The sequence below is a fragment of the Aulonocara sp. 'chitande type north' Nkhata Bay genome, linkage group LG4 (assembly GCF_057382095.1).
Source record: "Aulonocara sp. 'chitande type north' Nkhata Bay isolate Kocher_YH1m ecotype deep benthic linkage group LG4, A_spYH_male_GT1.1, whole genome shotgun sequence".
Lineage (NCBI taxonomy): Eukaryota > Metazoa > Chordata > Actinopteri > Cichliformes > Cichlidae > Aulonocara > Aulonocara sp. 'chitande type north' Nkhata Bay.
In genome coordinates, this window is record NC_141347.1 from 19,146,193 (window position 1) to 19,168,759 (window position 22,567).

Consider the following 22,567-nt stretch of genomic DNA (forward strand, 5'->3'; position numbering starts at 1 on the left):
CATCCGTGCAGCAGGCTACTGGATAATAGGTATGAAGCGATTGGTGAGCACTGTCATCCACCATTGTGTCACATGTCGAAAGCTCCGCGGCCTCCCTGAACAACAAAAGATGGCTGACCTGCCATCAGATCGCCTCTCTATGGAACCTCCATTTACCTACGTTGGACTGGACGTGTTTGGCCCATGGAGTGTTGTTACACGGCGTACAAGAGGTGGTCTCTCCCATAGTAAGAGATGGGCAGTTATATTCACTTGTATGGCCGTTAGAGCAGTCCACATAGAGGTCATAGAATCTCTGGACACCTCATGCTTCATCAATGCCCTCAGGAGGTTTCTAGCTATTCGAGGTCCTGTGAAACAAATACGTTCGGACAGAGGCACAAACTTCGTGGGTGCGTCAACTGAACTAAAGATTCCATCCAATATTGATTCCACGTCTGTTGAGAAGTACCTAGCTGGAAAAGGTTGTGCATGGGTCTTTAATCCTCCACATGCGTCTCACATGGGTGGCACATGGGAGAGGATGATAGGAATAGCCAAAAGAATCCTCGATTCAATGTTCCTGCATCTTGAGACATCAAACTTGACGCATGAGGTCCTTACTACGCTGATGGCAGAAGTGGTGGCAATTATCAATGCCAGGCCTCTCATACCAGTATCTACTGATCCAAGTGACCCAGTTCTACTAACCCCAGCCACTCTCTTAACTCAGAAGATGGGCACTCCATCAGCTCCACCTGAAGACTCCAATGTCAAAGATATGTGTAAACAACAATGGCGTCAGGTGCAGCATCTGGCCCAGACTTTCTGGAGCAAATGGAGACGACAGTATCTTTCTTCACTGCAGCCAAGAAGAAAGTGGCAGGACAGTCACCCCAATCTGGAGCCTGGGAGCATTGTACTTCTCAGAGATCAGCAGCTCAAGAGAAATGAATGGCCTCTTGGAGTAATCACCCAAGTCTTCCCTAGCCAGGACAATAAGGTCCGCACAGCGGAGGTGAAGGTATCCAGGCAAGATGGGACAAAAGTATTTTTGAGACCTGTGTCGGAGCTCATTCTTCTGTTACATCCAGACAAAGACTGAACTGTTACTCTATATCTATATACATATATAACCATGTATAACCGTTCTGTATTGTGTGTTAGTTGTGGCATTCTAACATGCCAGGCGGGGAGTGTGCCGATAGTGTTAGGGCAGCTGTCCCTTTAAGAGTTCTGATACCTGGTGACATCACAGGAAGCAGGAAGTAGTAAGGTTTAGTGAAGTTTGCACATGGCCAAGGAGACTGCCATGAATCCACATGCATCTGCCTTCAATCCTTCGTCTTTTGGAGCATCGTCTGTATGTATATTGTTTATTTGATGCTTATCTGTAGTTCTGTGGTTGTATTTTGTGACATGAGGGAAGTTTAATGTGTAACTTTGATACGTTGTTGAAACCACATGTTTAGAGCACGGCTAATGCTTATTCTTGCAGCTAAAGTGCTACGCTATGTTGATTTAGATTATTGTAGACTTGTAGGTACAGTGTATATGTAAGATTTAAAGAATATACTGTAATTATAATTGTGTTATGTTTGTTTCAGTTTCACACTTTCTACATCATTAAACCTGTGGACAAAGAGTAATGGTCTTCAGAGTCTTGATGGAAGAAAAGTGTTGAACCTTGCTGCCGGTTCCTCTTCTGTGCAGTGTGAAGAGGGAAAGACAGTACACCATCTCTAGCTTCTTCTTCTATCCTGTTAATTGTAACGCACAGTACTGATTCGGTAAAAGTAATAAATTTTTTTTCTAAAACACATACTTACAAATAATGTAATCATTAATTGTTCATTTATTAATTACTAATATACAGTATGCATTTTTAATACATGGTAAAAATGAGGAAATAGGTGCAGCAATAGTGAAAATGAAAAAAAAAAGAAAAAATTGCAAATTATAAGAATACAGCAAACAAAAAACTTTTTTTAAATGTGTTTGCTATAACTGCAAAGACAATGCATGCAATAGTAATAACTCAATAGTAAATCTTCTCATTAAGTTAGATTATTATTGCTGCTAGATTATTATTTTTGGATTTTCTTGTTGTTTGTTTCTTTTATTTGAATTAATGAATCCTGTCTTTAAACAGTGTGAATTTATATTCATGAAAATACAATGGTTACTAAAATAGCACTATATTTTGTCCCCTTTTAACATTTTTAATTGACAAATTATTTGTCGTTCATAATGGGTGAAGGCTGCACAGTGACATAGGGTTTTGAATAAACATGTGTCACAGTGTGGAGTAGCCACATTTACAAAACGTCTTTGAGAGACATTTGTACTTGTAGAATAGAATAGAATAGAATTCAACTTTATTGTCATTGCACATGCACAGGTACAGGGCAACGAAATGCAGTTTGCATCCATCCAGAAGTGCTTTAGTGATATAGATATTGTTAGAGAGTTATCTCTGGGATGCTGGGATGATAGCTCCCTCAGGACTTAAACTCCGGTCAGAGAGTAGGGCACAGAGAGTGATGTCTAGATATACTTTAATGGAAGTTAATAGCAGCTCAACAGTACAGCAGTAGGCATACTTAACGAATGTGGGAGGGGTGGACAGACGTGTGGTTCTGAATAACAAGAAACAAGGAGAAACAATGTTCACATGTAAATATAACAATCATCAGTTCCCAACATCATGCCAATATAATGAACTGTAACATAAATAATCAGCTGAATGCTCTGACATAAAAGTCCCACAATCCCATTTAAACAGGCAGGAAACAAGAATATCTACATATCTCAGACAACAGAAAAGACCTAATGCCCCCAGATTAGGAAAGGTCGGCAATTACATGGTCTTCAGTGCCCTCTAGTGGCTAAATAACTCAACCGTAGTACACAGATCCAACCCGCAACAAATGCTACGGTGGTAAGTCACATGCCTCTACCAATCTCGATAAATCTCCTAGCATAAACCCCCTGTAATCAACGTCAAAGTACAACCCGTGCTATAAGTGGAAATAGACTCGTAGAACTGGAGGGATTTTGACTCACATTTGCACAGGAACGCACACGGCTGGAGATCGCTATTCCCCCACACTCATGGAGAAAAACATGGCTAGTGCTCCTCGGACTCGTGATACGGCAGGAGCGTCGTAAAAGCATGTGACGTCATCACCGCAGCAAATAGTAAGAACAAAGTGGAACTTATCAGCAGAAATGAACACTGCACTTATAGCGATGCAATTGAAATATAAGGAGACTTTCGGACACAGCCGCCCCCAAATTTAAGTAATAAATTTGCCCCTCAACCGAAAGTCTAAGCATCATTGGGTTTACAGTCCTCATCATCCTCCCAGGCTGAGAGTCTGACTAATCTGGCAACTGGTCGAAGATATGTCTGTCCCTTGATTGTCACCTCAGCCGCTCTCACTCGACCGTCTGGCCCTGGACAGGCCTTGACCACCTTTCCGATGGGCCACTGCGCTCGCGGTAGTTGTGAGTCAACTACCATAACCACTTGTCCCATGGTCAAGTTGTCAGTTTCACCCTGCCATCTTTGCCTCCTCTGAAGATCCGGCAGATGGTGACGCAGGAAGTTGGACCAAAAATGGTCCGCCAGAATCTGACTATTGCGCCATCGCCGTCTTCCCAGCATCTCACTCGAAGCATAAATCACCTGGGGGAGTGATGCATCTCGTCGCCCCATTAGCAATAAGTTGGGTGTGACTGGATCCGGATCCGCTACATCCGAAGAGACATACCCGAGAGGCTTTGCATTAATGATCCCTTCCACTTCGATCAGCACAGTTTGCAAAACTGCCTCTGTCACCGTATGGCCTCCCAACACCACTTGAAGAGCTGTCTTCACAGACCTTATCTCCCGTTCCCAAGTACCTCCAAAATGGGGGGAACCTGGTGGATTAAACCGGAACTCAATCCTCTGCTCCGCCTGCTGCTCTTTAATGGGGGCTTCAAGAGCTGAGAAACTAGACCGCAGTTCGGTCTCTCCCCCCCTGAAGTTGGTACCACAGTCAGATAGGATCTCATATGGCTTGCCCCGGCGTGCAATAAACAGACGCAGAGCCATGAGAAAGGCATCGGTATCTATGCTGTCCAACAGGTCAAGATGCACACAGCTCGTAGTCATGCATTTGAATATGATACCCCAGCGCTTTTCAGTGCGCCGTCCCACTTTGATGTTGTAAGGGCCAAAGCAGTCGACCCCAGTGGACCAAAAGGGTGGTTTGTATAGGCGCAGCCTCGCGGGGGGTAGATCTGCCATCCGAGGAATATCAGGACTGGCTCGCCACCTTCGACACTCACCACAGCTGTGCTGGTGCCGCTTGATTGCCTCCCTTCCTCGGAGAATCCAATATTTTCTCCTCATCTCCCCGAACACTCGTTCTGGCCCAGGGTGCAACAGCTGCTCATCATATTGCCTGATCAGTAGTTTAGTCACCGGATGCTGCGGATCAAGGACTATGGGGTGCATGGCATCCAAGTCCAGACCTTCTGCTCTTCTGAGTCTTCCCCCAACTCTTATCAGTCCAATAGCCGGATCATACTCTGGAGCAAGTGTTAGCAGGCGACACTGCTTAAGAATTGCCTTACCAGCAGCCAGGGTCTGTAATTCTTCGGGGAAGCTATCATTTTGAGCTTGTTTCAGGAGATGCAGCTCAGCAGCTGATACATCTGTAGCAGTCATGACATGGTTTTCGTGATCAGCAGCCGCCCCATGAAGGATCCGATGGGTAGCCTTAACCGCTTCACTCCATTTGCCAAAATTGGAAATTGGCACCGTTTGCTGTGGACTGCATGTGGTGGTGGTTCCACAGAATGCTGTTCCTCTCAGCTCCCCATCGTCTTCTTGACCTTCACCTTCATGGAGAGTTGGCCAGGTATCAGGGTTCGTTAAAAGGAAAGGTGGGCCCTGAGTCCAACGGTTTGGTTGACTCAGCTCGAGAAGGGTTTTCCCTCGCGTGAGGTCATCAGCCGGATTGTCCTTGGTGTTGACATATCTCCAACTTGACACCTCAGTAAGATCTTGTATTTCGGCAATCCTGGTACCAACAAAGACCTTATAGCGGCATGAATCAGATTGGATCCAGGTCAAAACGGTTGTTGAGTCGCTCCATAGGGTGATGTCACTGGGTTGAAATGCCAGCTCGGTCTTCAGTACTCTAGCCAGTTGGGCTCCGGCAAGAGCTGCACATAACTCCAAACGTGGCATAGAAATCTGTTTCCGGGGGCTTACTCTTGACCTCGCCATCATGAATGCCACGTGGACGTCGCCTTGGGAGTCCTGTGTTCGCAGATAGGCTACTGCTCCATAGGCTCTTTCGGAGGCATCACAAAATATGTGAGCCCCTCTATCCGGTCTCCCGACGTCGGCTCTTGGTGGGACAGCATCTTGGTAGTTCCACCTGTGGCAAGTTCACTAGTTCCTTCTCCCACTGTGCCCATCTGTCTAGTAAGGCCGTAGGATGGATTTGTTCATCCCATCCAACTCCTGCCTTCCAAATATCCTGAATTAGAACCTTTGCTCGAGTTGAGAAGGGTATGAGGAAGCCCAGAGGATCATATTGTGATGCCATCACCCGGTAAACATTTCTCAGTGTGGGCAGAGAGTACTCCACAAGTCGATGCCTGTATCCAAGGCGGTCAGTGAGACAGTTCCAACGAAGGCCCAGAGCCGGTTCTTCTGGGTCTTGGCTGTGCTGGGAGAGCCAAAGCTCTGTGCTGGCTGCTTTAGCTTCCATTGGTAGGTGCTCCACCACCGATGGAACATTACTGGCCCATTGCCTAATCTCGAATCCCCCTTTGGCGAGTAACTCCCGCATCCGATCTATGAGTGTCTTAGCCTCCTCTGCAGATTGGAGACTATGCAAACAGTTATCTACATAGAAGGCCCTCTCCACCGTGTCCAAGATATCTTCATTACCCTGGCTGTTGTCCCTGACATGTCTTTGGAGGGCATAGGTGGCACAACAAGGACTGCACGTTGTACCAAAAGGCAGAACCTGCCACTCGTACACGCTTGGCTCCTCATCCTTCCTCATAGACCTCCATAGGAAGCGGAGCAGAGGTTTGTCCTCGGGCAGCAACCGAATTTGGTGGAACATTGCCTTGATGTCACCACTTATGGCCACAGTATGCTCCCTGAAGCAGAGGAGGACCCCAAGCAGTGAAGGTCCCAGAATTGGACCCGGAAGCAACTGGCTGTTGAGGCTGAGCCCGTTGTATTGGTATGAGCAGTTGAATACAAGTCTAGCCTTGTTGTTGTGGTGAACTACATGTTGGGGTAGATACCATGACTCGCCCGAACAATCCACCTTCTCAGGTGATAGTTTCTCAACATAGCCTACCACCTCCAGTTTATGCACTTCCTGACAATAGGTTTCAGCCTGCCCTGGGTCTCTCGCTATCCGACGTTCAGTACTCCGTAGCTGTGGTAGCAAGGCCAGCCTGGGTGCCCAGAGGCGAGGACTGTCTTTGCGACGGAGGAGGGGCGTTGCATATCTTGTCACTCCCTCCACCTGCACTCTGGTTGTGCGCTGCTCAAGAGCTTCAAGTGCTTTCTGATCTTCCTTAGAACGTGTCGCGGTCTTCACATTTGTGTATGGGAGTACATCTGCCTTCCACAATCGTTCTACATGTTGAAGGAGATCATTGTTTGGGGACCCAGTAAAGAGACACCGTTGCTCTTCCACAGCGAACTGGGCTACGTTAGCTGGACCCTGCAGAGCCCATCCAAGGCGGGTACAGACTGCCAATGGACCCCCAGGAGGGCCAGACCATACAGGCTTCGTTGGGACAAGCAGATGAGGGAAGTCTGAGCCTATAAGGACTAAAGGCTGCACCCTGTCGACCGGGGCAAGTGGGAGACCCTGCAGGTGTGCATATTTTTGCATGAGTGCCTTAACCGGATAACTGTGCTCGGAGAGGCCCAGTTTGTCAGCAGTGAAGGCATGATGGATGTGGTATCTCACCTTAGGATCATGGGCAGGGGAAATCTCAAAGGAGACCGAGGCCCCTTGCAGGTGAATCACATCCTGACGAACAGTTCTTAATGGAAGTGTCTCGCCTTCCTTCCCTAGATTGAGGTGCTGCACGGCTGGTGGTAGGATGATGGATCGTTCCGAACCGTCATCTAGTACAGCAAAGGTCTCCAATGAATACTCAGCATTGTACAGACACACCTTCACAACCTTTAGCAGGACCTTATGAGGATGGTTTGGGTGATCAATGTAGATGGTGGACGTATCTGGGGCAGTGCCAACCATCAGGACTTTCCTGGGCTCCTGTTGGCAAACCTCATGCAGCACTGTAAGATGTTGCTGTTTGCACACTTTACAGGGTGCCTTCAGGCTGCACACATCAGGTGCGTGATTCCGTCCACAACGCCAACAACCTTTATCTTTGATCCACTCTGCAATTTGGGTGGTGGACAGGGTCTTAAATTTTGGGGCAGAGATTAAGGTAGTGCTCACGGGTGTCACAGTATGGACAGTAAGGTTTTGGCTTAATCTTCCCTTTAATGGGAGGTGTCCGATGACCTGGTTCCAGATGAGCTCCATCCCCCTTCCTGTTGTCTGTGTTGTAATACACAGTGGAAGGATATCTTTGGCTTTTCCTGCCTTTCTGACCTTGTTTGGTCTGGTCCTGAAACATGTCGGCTGCCCTACTAGATATGCGCTTGGCCTGCGACTTCACTTGGAGCCAGGCCGAAAAATCTGGCAGGGTATATGTCTTGTCAGTTCCAGTTCTCAGTATCCCACGACTGAGGCTGTACTCAACAAACCCATCTCTGTAGCTTGCTGGGAGCTTACTCAGTAACTTATCGACATGCGAGCCGCATCGCAGTTCGTAGCCGTTTTCACCTTCCAGTGATCGAAGCATACCTACTAAAGCTTGCACATCCAGAGCAAAATTGTCGAAGGCTTCTGGGTCCCCCACCCGGATTTGGGGAGAGTTCAGGATAGATCCAAGCTCACTCTGTACGAGCTGACGAGGTTGACCATATTTGTCTTGGAGAGCCTGGAGTGCTGTAGTATATGGCAGGGGATCATGCATATATGCTTGTGCTAGTTTGTGAGCACTTGGTAGTTTTAACTGCTCCAGAAGGATTCGATATTTGAACTGCTCTGTGAGATGAGTATGGCTGCCAAGCAGACTGTCCAGAGCCATCTTAAGAAGCGCAAAATCACTTTCCTTACCACTGGCGAAAGAAGGTAGTGCTGGCTTGGGGATCCCATACGAGCTGGCGATTAGCAGTTCCATCAAGTTGTTGCCATTGCTGTCAGTAGGTGGCAACGGAATCTCGGACTGTAAAGACGGCGCCGTGGGCCCACAGCCAGCTGGTCCAACTTTATCCCGCAGGCGGGACGGTAAATCAGGAAGCGGTAGAAACTGACTGGGTGTTGCGTATGGCACTGGAGGAAGCCATCCCTGATGTTTCACCTTTCCAGGAGGCTGTGATTGTCGGTTAGGGATATTAGAGCTGTCCTCTGCTGCAGGTCGGAGAGTCTGAGTCGAGTAGGTAATAGGGGGGTGATTTCCACCTGGCTGCTGACCATACTGATGACCAGCTGAGGGAGTGTCCATAGCAGGGCTGATATGTTGCGTTGGACACTCATGGAGAGGTTCAGACACTGGCTCCAGGTCAGCCGAGGAGCTGGTGGGATGGAAGGGCTGCGAATCTGGTACTGATGCATCCACTGGCAAGATCGAAGGTGGGAAGGCATTCGCATAGCTGGTCATATTACGTTGCTGTCCGTTATGTGCTGGCTGCTCTGACAGATTCACTTGGGAGTTTACCCCACTGCTGCAAGCCTGAAGGCCCGAGTCATACTCACAGTTATTTAAAGGTCTAGCTGCTGGCAGCCCATCTTCTTGATCCCGAAGAAAAGCAGCAATGAGGGAAGCTTTCTTCAGCTCCATCTCTTTCTCTTTGAGTCGACGCTGCATTGATAGACGTCTGCTAATAGATTCTCTGGTGTTGTGAGCAGTACGTGCCTCTTCGTCTAATTGACGTCTTTGCCTTTCTTGCTGCATGTATAGTTCTTCCTTCTTACTGAGGGCTTCCCGGGCCTGAGCATCCAAGATTAAACACTGTTCCTCAGCTAGACTCTCTTCCATCATCTGCCGCTGCAATTCTGCTAGCTCCATGCCCTTCATCTTCTCTTCCAACATCGCTGTCTGCAAATCAGTTAGCCCTGCGATGATAGAGCCTCCCGAAGGTGAGTGACCACTAGCCTGGGATCTAGGTTTACTGCATTGAGAACCTGAGGCATGTGATCGTGAAGAGGTCGCGCGCTGCCTGGCAGAGCACTGATCTATAGCCATCCCTGCCTCTGCACCTGCTGTTGGTTTATCAGTAGATGTACCTGATCTGGGTTGATATTCAACTTCATAATCATCAAAGTAAGCCGGGAGATGTCTCTCTCGCTGAGTTTTCCGTCGCACGGATATGTCAGGGATATCCTGGTGCTTAAACTCCATGTCGTCCTCAGAGTAGCTATCTCTCCGGCTCGAAGGACCACCTGTTAGAGAGTTATCTCTGGGATGCTGGGATGATAGCTCCCAGAGATAACTCTGTGCCCTACTCAGAGAGTAGGGCACAGAGAGTGATGTCCAGATATACTTTAATGGAAGTTAATAGCAGCTCAACAGTACAGCAGTAGGCATACTTAACGAATGTGGGAGGGGTGGACAGACGTGTGGTTCTGAATAACAAGAAACAAGGAGAAACAATGTTCACATGTAAATATAACAATCATCAGTTCCCAACATCATGCCAATATAATGAACTGTAACACAAATAATCAGCTGAATGCTCTGACATAAGAAAGTCCCACAATCCCATTTAAACAGGCAGGAAACAAGAATATCTACATATCTCAGACAACAGAAAAGACCTAATGCCCCCAGATTAGGAAAGGTCGGCAATTACATGGTCTTCAGTGCCCTCTAGTGGCTAAATAACTCAACCGTAGTACACAGATCCAACCCGCAACAAATGCTACGGTGGTAAGTCACATGCCTCTACCAATCTCGATAAATCTCCTAGCATAAACCCCCTGTAATCAACGTCAAAGTACAACCCGTGCTATAAGTGGAAATAGACTCGTAGAACTGGAGGGATTTTGACTCACATTTGCACAGGAACGCACACGGCTGGAGATCGCTATTCCCCCACACTCATGGAGAAAAACATGGCTAGTGCTCCTCGGACTCGTGATACGGCAGGAGCGTCGTAAAAGCATGTGACGTCATCACCGCAGCAAACAGTAAGAACAAAGTGGAACTTATCAGCAGAAATGAACACTGCACTTATAGCGATGCAATTGAAATATAAGGAGACTTTCGGACAGATATATTACAATATATATTAGCAATAGTATAGATATGTAAGTATATTACAGAAATGGGTCTATTATGGTATGTTATAATGTACACGGTATGAAGTATGTTGTGAATATTCTATAACTATAAGTATGTACAGGCTGTAGTGAGTACAAGCTATGTACAGGCTATGAACAGGATATAAATATGAAAAACTATACAGAATATGAAATAAATAACTTTACAGAAATCTGAGATATACAGCTATACAGAAATGGGAACTATGCAAGTTGTAAACAGTTGTAGGATTAAAGATTATCGAATGTACAGAATGATTATTTACACAGAGCTATACAGTAGTGCAGTTAAGATAAGTGAGGGTGTAGATAATTTCTACAGAGGCTATATAAAGTGCTAGTGGTTGTGAGTGGTGATTCAGTCCATGTTATTATTGTGTGTTTGAGGGTACAGTTGTCCGTTGTGGGTGTGTGTATGTTGGCTCCCTATCGAAATTTAAAGTGAAGTCCTGATATGTGGCTCTCATTCTTCACAGAAACAAAAATCAGGTAAAAAACAAACAAACAAAAAAACGTAATTCTTTGTTTTTACATTCATCAGGTCCCAATCAGCCGAAATAGCAAAGAGAAATTAAAAATGCATGCCATGAAGCAGTTCGGGTCTTAGGAGGTTAAAGGAGTTCTGCAGAGCTGTAAACAAACTCGACACACTTTCAATTTGGCTTACAGAAGGCTAACACTCCTGTTTCTTGCTGTCTTTGTTTCACGTTGTGTTAAAGGTCAGACCATAACAGAGTCTGAACCAGCTGTCAAAAGACCTGGAGAGGAGTGGATTGCTTATATAGATATACCTAGTACTCCTATCTTTTATTCCCAGTCAGTCCATGGTAGATTCACCATCTCCAGAGATGACTCCAGCAGTAAAGTCTATCTACAGATGAACAATCTGAAGACTGAGGACACAGCAGTGTATTACTGTGCCAGGAGAGCCACAGTGAGAGACAGTAACAGAGCAGTCACACAAAAAATACTTCCTCTTTTTATTACAACTACATAGCATATCTGACTTTGTATGTATTACATCTGGTCATATTTGTATATTTATCACTAAGTACATTTATATTTATGTGTTGCCTGGTAATACCCAAATCAATATAAAATAACCACTTTAAAACTCCGAAAGCAGGTTTCAGTCCATTACAAACAGGAATGTAATGTAAAGCTTATAAGGTGTTGATCCTACACTTAATGAAGATACAATTTCAACAGTGAAATACATTTTGTCAAAATTACTTACAATAAGTCTCAAAATCTTCATGGCTTGTGGTTTCAGCCCATGTGTGTTAATTTAAATGTGTACGCACAAAAACACAGTACAGTTTGGGTTTTTATGAAAAACACTAAGCATGTCTAAAAAATAGTTTTGCACTTCATATTATCAGAACTGTTAGCGGTTTTTCAGATGTTAAGGCATAATGTAATACTAAATTTTCTGTAAATTTTGTAAATGTGTTTTTGATGAGAAATCGATGAAAATGTTACATTGGATGATTTCAGATTAATTTGAAATGTAAAGTATTTGAGTACTCCTGTGTTTGAGGTCCCCAAAATATGCAAATATTTACATGTCTTCCACCTACTTAATTGGCTGCTTCGACTCTGGAGACAATAGTGGACTGACTAACTTAAACAAGATGGTCTGTAGCACAGTGCTACTAATTCTGACTGTCTGCTGTGCAGGTAAAACTCTTCACAAAAACTCTTTTCATGTACTTATGTTTGTTTATGTTGAAAATAATGTATTTTCTTGACGGCCTGTTTATTTCTATTGATAGGTCTTGATGGGCAGACTCTGGCAGAATCTGGACCAGTGGTTAAAAGGCCAGGATAATCTCATAGACTGACCTGTACAGCCTCTGGATTCACATTCAGCAGCTATGAAATGAGCTGGATCAGACAGGTTCCAGGAAAAGGGCTGGAGTGGATTGCTCAAATCTGGGAGAGCGGTAACAGAGCATTCTACTCTCAGTCAGTCCAAGGCCGTTTTACCATCTCCAAAGACAACAACAGACAGCAGCTGTATCTGCAGATGAACAGTCTGAAGACTGAAGATTCTGCTGTTTATTATTGTGCTCGAGAACAACAGTGATTGAAATTTTTTAAACAGCTGTACAAAATCCTACAGCCATCCATCCATCCATCCATCTTCATCCGCTTTATCCGAGGCCGGGTCGTGGGGGCAGCAGCCTAACTAGAGAAGCCCAGACCTCCCTCTCCCCAGCCACCTCCTCCAGCTTATCCGGGGGAACACCAAGGCGTTCCCAGGCCAGCCAAGAGATATAATCTCTCCAGCGTGTCCTGGGTCTGCCCCGGGGCCTCCTCCCGGTGGGACATGCCCGGAACACCTCACCCAGGAGGCGCCCAGGAGGCATCCTTGTCAGATGCCCGAACCACCTCAACTGGCTCCTTTCGATGTGGAGGAGCAGCGGCTCTACTCTGAGCCCCTCCCAGATGGCCGAACTTCTCACCCTATCTCTAAGGGAGAGGCCAGCCACCCTTCGGAGGAAGCTCATTTCTGCCACTTGTATCCGTAATCTCGTTCTTTCGGTCACTACCCACAGCTCGTGGCCATAGGTGAGGGTAGGGACATAGATCGATCGGTAAATTGAGAGCTTCGCTTTTACACTCAGCTCCCTCTTCACCACGACAGACCAGTGCAGCGTCCGCATCACTTCAGCCGCAGCACCAATCCGCCTGTCGATCTCTGGCTCCCTTCTCCCATCACTCGCGAACAAGACCCCGAGATACTTGAACTCCTCCACTTGGGGCAGGAACTCATCCCCGACTCGGAGTGTGCACTCCACCCTTTTCCGGCTGAGAACCATGGCCTCAGATTTCCCGCTGCTTCACACTCGGCTGCGAACCGTTCCAATGCGAGCTGGAGGCCATCACCCGATGAAGCCAACAGAACCACATCATCCGCAAAAAGCAGAGATGAGATTCTGAGGCCACCGAAGTGAAAGCCCTCCGCCACTTGGCTGCGCCTTGAAATCCTGTCCATAAAAATTATGAACAGAACCGGTGACAAAGGGCAGCCCTGGCGGAGCCCATCACCCACCAGGAACGAGTCCAACTTATTGCCGGCAATGCCGATAATAATACCAATACCAAGCTCTTGCAACGGTTGTATAGGGATCGAATGGCCCGTAGCAATGGGCCAGACACCCCATACTCCTGCAGCACCTCCCACAGGACACCCCGAGGGACACGGTCGAATGCCTTCTCCAAGTCCACAAAGCACATGTAGACTGGTTGGGCAAACTCCCATGCACCCTCAAGTATCCTTGAGAGGATAAAGAGCTGGTCCAGTGTTCCGCGACCAGGACGAAAACCGCATTGTTCCTCCTGTATCCGAGGCTCGACTAGCGGACAAACTCTCCTTTCCAGCACCCTGGCATAGACTTTCCCAGGGAGGCTGAATACAGCCCTTTATGCTATATTTATCTTGCATCATAACTGTGGTATTATGACAATATTACTTAATCTATTAAGACTATTACTGTAATAGTGACTGTAATAATGTCTTCATTGCACTGGATTGAGAACTTCTTTACTTTTCACACAATTAAGCTCTCCACTGGTGTCTCCTGTGGTGCCATCATGAATGTGATCTCACTATCAACCAAAGTTGAAATGATAAGTTGAAATGGTCACAGGCAGTTGTTCCTATATCAGGGGGTCATTTAAAGCGTCACCAGGCATCCCAGCTGTTTAAATAGATTAAAAGCAATAAATGCAGTGTTTAAGTGACATAATATATTCAGTTTTCTTTGTTTTGCTAAAAACATTTTATTCCACTGATTATGTCCAAAAGCAACTATGGAAGAGAAAATGAACAGTCTACTCAATCATAATTTAAATTGAAAAAATTAGATGCAAAAAATATTCAAATTAGCATCAAACCTATCTTCATATTTACCATCAGGCATGGACAGGCTCACATCTCTTCAGCTTAAAGAGCAACCTTGTTCTCCGTAGCTCTGCTATTAATGCTGGTTGCTGCATCTTTTGTGGTGCTTTGCTGTATTCACTCTAACAAACATCTTAGAAACAATATTAATCAGATGAATGGTGAATATAGTGCTGACTTCTTTTTTTTTATATGGAATCAGAACGATGCCACCTTGAAACGAAACCGAAAAATGGATTGAAACCAAAAAAAATATTGTAACTGAAATAAATGTACTGAAAAATCTTGTATTGTAACCGGAAAAAAAATTGATAGTGAAAAACAATTAATTGAAACTGTAATTTTTTTGTTTTTGCTTACAATTTTTTTTTTTTTGGTTTCAATCCATTTTTCGGTTTCAATCCATTTTTTCCATCCATCCATTCGCTTCCGCTTATCCTTTTCAGGGTCGCGGGGGGCGCTGGAGCCTATCCCAGCTGTCATAGGGCGAGAGGCGGGGTATACCCTGGACAGGTCGCCAGTCTGTCGCAGGGCCAACACACAGGGACAGACAACCATTCGCACTCACATTCACTCGCACATTCACACCTAGTGACAATTTGGATTAATCAATTAACCTATCCCCACAAGCTGCATGTCTTTGGACGGTGGGAGGAAGCCGGAGTACCCGGAGAGAACCCACGCAAACACGGGGAGAACATGCAAACTCCACACAGAAAGACCCCGGCCTGATGGTGGAATTGAACTCAGGACCTTCTTGCTGTGCGGCAACAGTGCTAACCACCGTGCCACCGTGCTGCCCAATCCATTTTTTTTCGGTTTCAATCCAGTTTTCGGTTTCAATCCATTTTTTTTCGGTTTCAAACCATTTTTCAGTTTCAATCTGCTGGCACTGTTTTGGCCTCCGGAGGCGCGCTTGAGGGGGCGGGGATTCCGACCCGCATGAATTTGCATACATTATAGAGTCCGTTGCTCGTGCTGACCAAGCTGCCATTTTTCTCTTTTTGCCTCTTTCAATAATGGCTGCATCAAGTTCAAGTGGACCCTCTAAACCACAGGTAAGTAATCATTTTCCGTCGTCTTTCTTTGCTATTTCACTCGACTGGACATAGGTGTAGTTTTTATTAGCTAAATCTGGTGAAGTTGTGGTAAAATGCCAACATTAGCCTATTCGTTGTAGCAAGCTAGCTGGCAGCTAAAATTTGCTAAATTCAGTGATGCCCCTGTCTCTTTCAGGAGTTAGAGGCCCGTGTTATAACGGCAGCACAAGATATAATCAACAGGTTAGCTCAAAGTCTTCAGCAACCTAATACCACATGTATACCAAATGCTGAGCACTCTCACGAGCTCTCAGTTGGACAAGCCGAGACCTCAAAAGATACAGTGCAGGCGGAGATGGCAAGGTTAGAAATTGTATTGAACCATTATACTTTTAATCATTTGGATTAGTAAAAAAAAAAAATCCCTGCATTTTGAAAATTATTTCTGCTTCTCACATATAGGTCATTTCCAGGATTTTTTACCAAAAAAAGGGGGAAAAAATCGCTTTTCCTCACTCCAAAGTAGCACGCTGAGGCCTAAATCCAGCAAGCCATTCAGTGTATATATATATCTAGTGAATAAAGGCTGCACCAACACTCCTTCTGCTACTGAGGAGCTGCAGCTGAGCCAAGCAGGGCTGGGAAAGAGATCCCTCATCTTGACTGATGATATGAGCCATACAATGGTAATGTAGTTAAACTTATATAAGAGAAATGCATTTACATAAAAAAAAAAAAACATGTTCTATATCAAATCATAATGATAGACATGCAAATGATAGTTGGTTTGGGTCATATATTAGCACTGATAAAAATATTTCTGAATTATGTAGTTTTACCAATTGTGTCCCCTTATGTACTGTTTTAGATTAATAAACTGATCACTGAAGAATATCCCAAAATGGATGGAGTGCAAGGATGGTTGTTGCACAAGTCATCAGGTGCATAATTTTCCTCTTTGAAATTATTTTTTTAGATGCTAGTGAAAGTTGAAAATGGTACAATTTTTTTTCTATAAATCTGTGTATTTAGGTGGTCAAGGTAGGAGGAAACTTGTAGCAATTCCTCCTGATGTAAATGGCTACACAGGAAGACTGATCCGCAACGTTTCCAGTGCAGGAAAGACCCTCTTGTATGTTGTTCCGCTGCAGCAGGACCTTGATCTTACTCCTCTTCCATCAGATGCAGCTGAATTTCAAACCATGCCAAAGGCTTCTTGCCAGGTGTGCAAGGAAAGTATGCCTCTGCATGAAGTCTCAGTCAACAGAACAGGAAGATGAGGTGAATTTATGTTATATTGTGGAATATTGCCTTATTAACAGTCTATAAATATTTGGGATATTTGTGCACGTAATTATAGAAGGCTTTTTTTGTGTGTGTGACTATTCTGTTTTTGTTAATGTACATTACATTGTAGTAATTACAATTGTACTTCATAGACTGATGTCCAGCTTCTGTCTGTCATGAATTCACCAAGTTTTTGTAGAGAGATACTCTTGACATGAAGCAGGTGATAATGTTCAATCCACATATTTACAAATCATTGTTTCTTTTATGTTTTAACAGTATTTTTTTTCTCTAGGACATGAAAGAATGCCCAATCTGTGTTTGCTGCTTTCCAGTGAATGAGATTGCCCAGCATGCAAGCCTGTGTGGTGAAAGGTTCATTCAAATTTATACATATTAAACACATTTTCCTATGTTTACATCGGATTCCTTTTTAAAATTTTTAAGCCATTACAGTTTTGAGCTCAGTATGTAGTTACAGTAAATACTTACTTGGTCCACATTTTAATGCTTACAGTACATTCAGTGTTGGGAAGGTTACTTTTAAAACGTATTCCATTACAGAATACAGAATACATGCCCCAAAATGTATTCTGTAACGTATTCCGTTACGTTACTCAATGACAGTAACGTATTCTGAATACTTTGGATTACTTAATATATTATCATGCTTTTTACAACAATGTGAATGTACTATTGCTGTGTGATTTATTACTATTACTGAAGGTCCGCGACTCCGAACTGTAGTAAAGGGACCTCTGACTAATACGGCGGGGTCCCTGTCGGCTCGTAGCCGAAAAATAGCTTTACTTTGTTGTGTGGGTCAACTTTTCTTGCACGAGACAGAGAGAGGCATTGAAAGACTGCTCCAACGGAACTTATTGTTTTCGGAGGAAAACACGAACACAGCGTACAGTCGAGTCTTAATAGCTTATTTACAACTGGGCTCGTCAGGCACTCTTCTTGGCTGCAGTGGTTATTATTATATTTACATGCTTCCAGCTCTCGTTTTTTCTCGATGACTGCTCGTACGTTTCCACTCCCCTTTTTCTCCCTCCTCGCGCTCACAGACACATAACGTGTATGGCAGTCCATTCTCCCTGCAACACGGACTACACTGCCCATGATGCTACATTCTTTAGAGCTATGCTTGTAGCATTCTGCCTGTTAGCTTAGCACAACAACAACAACAACGAAAAGGCGCTCTCTCACCCAGGAAACACACAGTCCCAGAGAGAGAGAGCGTCGCCCTGTAACCATGGCAACCGTAATGCTGCCGCCTGGAACAACAGAACGTAGCTGTCAAACAAAACCCAAACAGTCCTGACCCGCGACAAAATGAAACAGGAAAGTACCGCAGTGTAATCCATTTATTTCAACAAAGTAACTGTATTCTGAATACCACCTTTTTAAACGGTAACTGTAACGGAATACAGTTACTCATATTTTGTATTTTAAATACGTAACGGCGGTACATGTATTCCGTTACTCCCCAACACTGAGTACATTTGAAACACACAATGTAATCACCGTACCTATTAAGCTCAGGACCCAATTTAAATGGCAGTAAAATCAGTTAAAAGACATCATAAGTTACATCACATATATTTTTGCTATTGTTCATAATTTTTAGACCTGAGGACACTTCCACTCACATGACAGACGTTTATGTCAGTACTGACTCTGAGTGCAGTGTGCCAAGCAACGGAACAGATCCTTTGACTGATTTAGTCAGGTATGATTTATATTATTTGCCCTTTCAGATTATCTGGTTTTGTTTATAATACATTTGCTTTCATTTTAAGAAACAAAAATCATTTTATATTTTTTTTTTCTCAGTGAAGCAGATGTGCTACAGTGGCTTTTAAGTCAGGTGTGTCATGACCCTGTGCCTTCTCGGCTGACTCTGTATGGCTACAAGTGTTTTTGTTGTGCTGCATCTCTCTCTCTCTCCCCTGCACTGCGCTCTACCGGGGCGGAGTCATGACGGCTCCAGCCCCTGGCTCGGACACCTGCAAGCAATCTTCCCACTCACTTCTTAAGGCGGCTGCTGAGAGTGCTTCCTCGCTGGATTATTGTGTAACACTCGTCAGTGTCATCACTATCTGAGCCGTTTTTCGAGTTTCTGTCGTGCCACTACTCACCTGCCTTTCCTCTCTGTGCCAGGATTCTCGCCAGCCTGAGGACCGCCGTTGGTGAGCTAAAGCCGGAGTCCGAGCTACCTGAGCTTCAGTGGATGTTGTACATAGCCCTCTTCTTCCCGTGCCTGTGCTTCCCGGAGACCCTCTTCCTGTGCCCCCTCACCTGTATATATTCGCACCTGGTGTCTGTGTGTGTAAATAAATTACGAACTTAAGTGACGGTCTGCCTCCGAGTCCCTCCTGAGCCTGACAAGGTGGATACCAGCAAAAACTTTAGGATTTGCATCACTCGCAATGATCTTGTTCAAAGAGGCTTCATTCAGTGGCAACGACAGAAGAAGGCTTCCCCTGTGAACAAACTCCACGTGACTTTTATCGAAGCAGGAATTGATACTGGTGCATTAAGCAAAGAAGTTTTGACTGGTATAGCTATGTACATTGTACTTACAGTTCAGATATTGAATATGGCCAAATCAAATTAAGATAAAGTATAAGGTTAACCCTTTAAATTATTTTGTCTTTCTGTATCTCTATGTAGAAATGATGCATGGTATTGAGACTCGACTGTTTGAAGGCAGTGGCAAGAAGGGAAAGAGTCCTGTCTACTCTATCAGTGATTTAGAAAGTAGTTTCTACAGGTTTGTCTGTTTTTATACATTTCCCAGGATTATGTAGCATATGAAGCATGTTAAATATTTCTTTGTATCTTGCAGAACTGCAGGAGAAGTGTTTTCAGTGAGCCTTGCACAGGGAGGTCCACCACCATGCTTCCTGAGAAGCTGGTGTTATCAGTTTCTTGCAACAGGAAACTTCGATGTTCTTCAGCTGACCAAAGATGATGTGGATGACACAGAATATAGGTCTCTAATCGAAAAGGTGAGCTGTGTTTGTACAGACTAGTGGAAAAGTGCTGATTGTTTGTGTGTGTATACAGTGTTGGGGAGTAACGTAAGACATGTACCGGCGTTACGTATTTAAAATACAAAATATGAGTAACTGTATTCCGTTACAGTTACCGTTTAAAAAGGTGGTATTTAGAATACAGTTACTTTGTTGAAATATATGAATTACACAGCGGCAGCGTTACGGTTGCTATGGTTACAGGGTGACGCGTGCTCTCTCTGCGACTGTGTGTTTCCTGGATGAGAGAGAGCCTTTTGGTTGTTGTTGTTGTGCTAAGCTAATAGGCAGTGTTACAGTCATAGCCCTAAAGAATGTAGCCTCATGGACAGTCTAGTCCGTGCTGCAGGGAGAATGAACTGCCATACTCGTTATGTGTCTGTGAGCGAGGAGGGAGAAAAAAGGAGAGTGGAAAAGTACGAATTGTCATCAAGCAGAAACGGGAGATGAAAGCATGTAAATATAATAATAACCACTGCAGCCAAGAAGAGTGCCTGACGAGCCCAGTTGTAAGTAAGCTATTAAGACTCGACTGTACACCGGGTTCGTGTTTTCCTACGAAACATTAAGTTCCTTTGCAGCAGCCTTTCAATGCCTCTCTCTGTCTCTCACTAGCAAATGTGACCCAGACAACAAAGTAAAGCTAGTTTTTGGCTTCGAGCCCGACACGAACCTGACATATTAGCCAGAGGTCCCTTTACTATGGTTCGGAGCCGCGGACCTTCAATAAGAGTAATAAATCACATTTATGTAGTTGTAAATAGCATGATAATATATTAAGTAATCCAAAGTATTCAGAATACGTTACTCTCATTTAGTAACGTAACGGAATATGTTAAAAAATACAGTTTGGGGCCTGTAATCTGTAGTGGAATACATTTTAAAAGTAACCTTCACAATACTGTGTGTATAGTTGCATAATTTCTAAAACTTGAAATCATTTATTGTTTTGTTTTTGTATGTTTTCAGGTGGAAGTGGCAGACAACCTGACAGACCTCACTGAAGACATTGTGAGCTGTGGTTACACAGGACTTGTGAAGTTGGACAGACGGGACAGTATAATAAGGTAGTATATTTTAATAGACAATATACCAACCAGAAACATCTGAAAGTAATATTTTGTAAGTTAAAACCCTGGTTTAGACCACCATACCCCATCAGTTTCACTAATGACTGTGTTTGCTTTTCTAAATAGATCAATTGTTGTGCATGCTACGGTGCGTCTGACTCCAATGCTACAGCAAATCAGAAATGGCATGAAGATCTACAACCTTCTGGAGGTGATTGGAAGGTATGAAAGTCTCTGTTCAAACCTGTTTGTTCCCAGCGATGAGAATGATGATACAGCGGTAAATATGTCTTTATTTATTTCAGTTGTTTTGTTTTTACAACAGATTCTAAAAATACATGTGATGCAGTAATAGCCCTGTGAGGACTTTTTTGTTTCAGCCTTTATTTAGGTTTCTCAGATTAATGACTATTGATGAATATATATATTTGTTATTGTTTATTTGAAATCACAACACGTGACACCCCCCCACCCCCCCCAAAATCTCTTTAGCCGGATGCTGATTACATAATGAGCATCCTTGAGCCTGAGCTGAGTGAGAGGGGAAGTCCAAGGCATGCCAAAGAAAATGCCATCATCAACTTCTTCCAAGACTTCCTGGAGAACCTTGAAACCTCAGGTTTGTGCCGTCGGCCAGTTACTGGTATTATCATCAAACCAACATTAACACAACAGCTGTTACAAATATAGTGTTGTAACATTTCTTTCAAACGTACTGTACTCTGCAAAATTGTCATCACGGAACTGAAATCTCTGTAAAGATTTGTTTATATGTTTTGATGTTTTATACAATCTACCACATGTCTAAATGACAAAATTGGTTTTGCATATTAATTAATTTTGTGGCATGACAGTTAAAGATTTAAAGTAAGTCAAATCTGCTTCTTCAGATCAGGATAAAGACAAAAAGAGCTGTGAGTATGGGATACAAGTCCTACAGGACCAGGAACAGGACCAGGAAGAATACTGGATTTCCAAACACCAACCACCGAGAATGTCTGTCCCAGCGATTATGCAGTGGTTAACTGGACAAAGACACAAACCATGCCTTCCTTCAGAAAGGGCAAGTTTTAAAATACATGTAAGATTTGAGCATCAATGCAAAGATACGATGCCTGGACACTACATATGTTACCCACTTGTAAGTGCCTGCACAAACACAATCATCTTTCCTGTGGCACACATGAACTCATACACCGAGTTCACAGAAGTTATGACAACAGCTGTCACAATGGGGAGAGATTTCAGCCGTGTGTAGTTGACACTCAAATAGCATGCCATCACATGTTATGCAGTATTGCACTGTATTTCTACTATTTGTGTAACCCTTTAAACCTATTTCAGTTCTTGGAACAGAGTAAAAAAGGAAAAAAGATTTACAGTTAGATTATTTTTCCATGTTGTTTCACTTACTTTTTGTTCTTATAATGTTAAAAACTATGTTCACAAAACGGAGGAGCCCATTCAGAAGACTGCATTCATAAAAACTTGAGTCTAAGATTCAACTTGTTCGCAAATTAAATTCTGTAAGTCTGAAGAAGTTTAACTGAATTTTGTTTAAATATATTTTCTGTATATAAAGCATGTAGTACTATTTTGTTACTGAAAAGTTTTCCACTGTGAAATTGTAAATTTATTGATATCGCAACTGTTTCGCTGAAAATAAATATTCTTACACTTGATGAATTGTTTTTTTCAGTCATTAAAATGATATCATTTAATTGTTTAGAGTATTTATTGGCATGACAGGTTAAACAAATTTAATCAACCCAGTTACAAAAACATCAGACATGAGATGCTTAAC

General features: G+C 43.8%; 1 protein-coding gene and 1 pseudogene across 1 annotated transcript in view; both read left to right on the top strand.

The window, feature by feature from the left end:
• Positions 1–22,567, top strand: part of LOC147332397 (uncharacterized) — a 231,710-nt gene that overhangs the window by 67,256 nt on the left and 141,887 nt on the right. The window lies entirely within an intron of this gene.
• On the top strand, positions 15,712–22,123 carry LOC147332401 (uncharacterized; annotated as a pseudogene).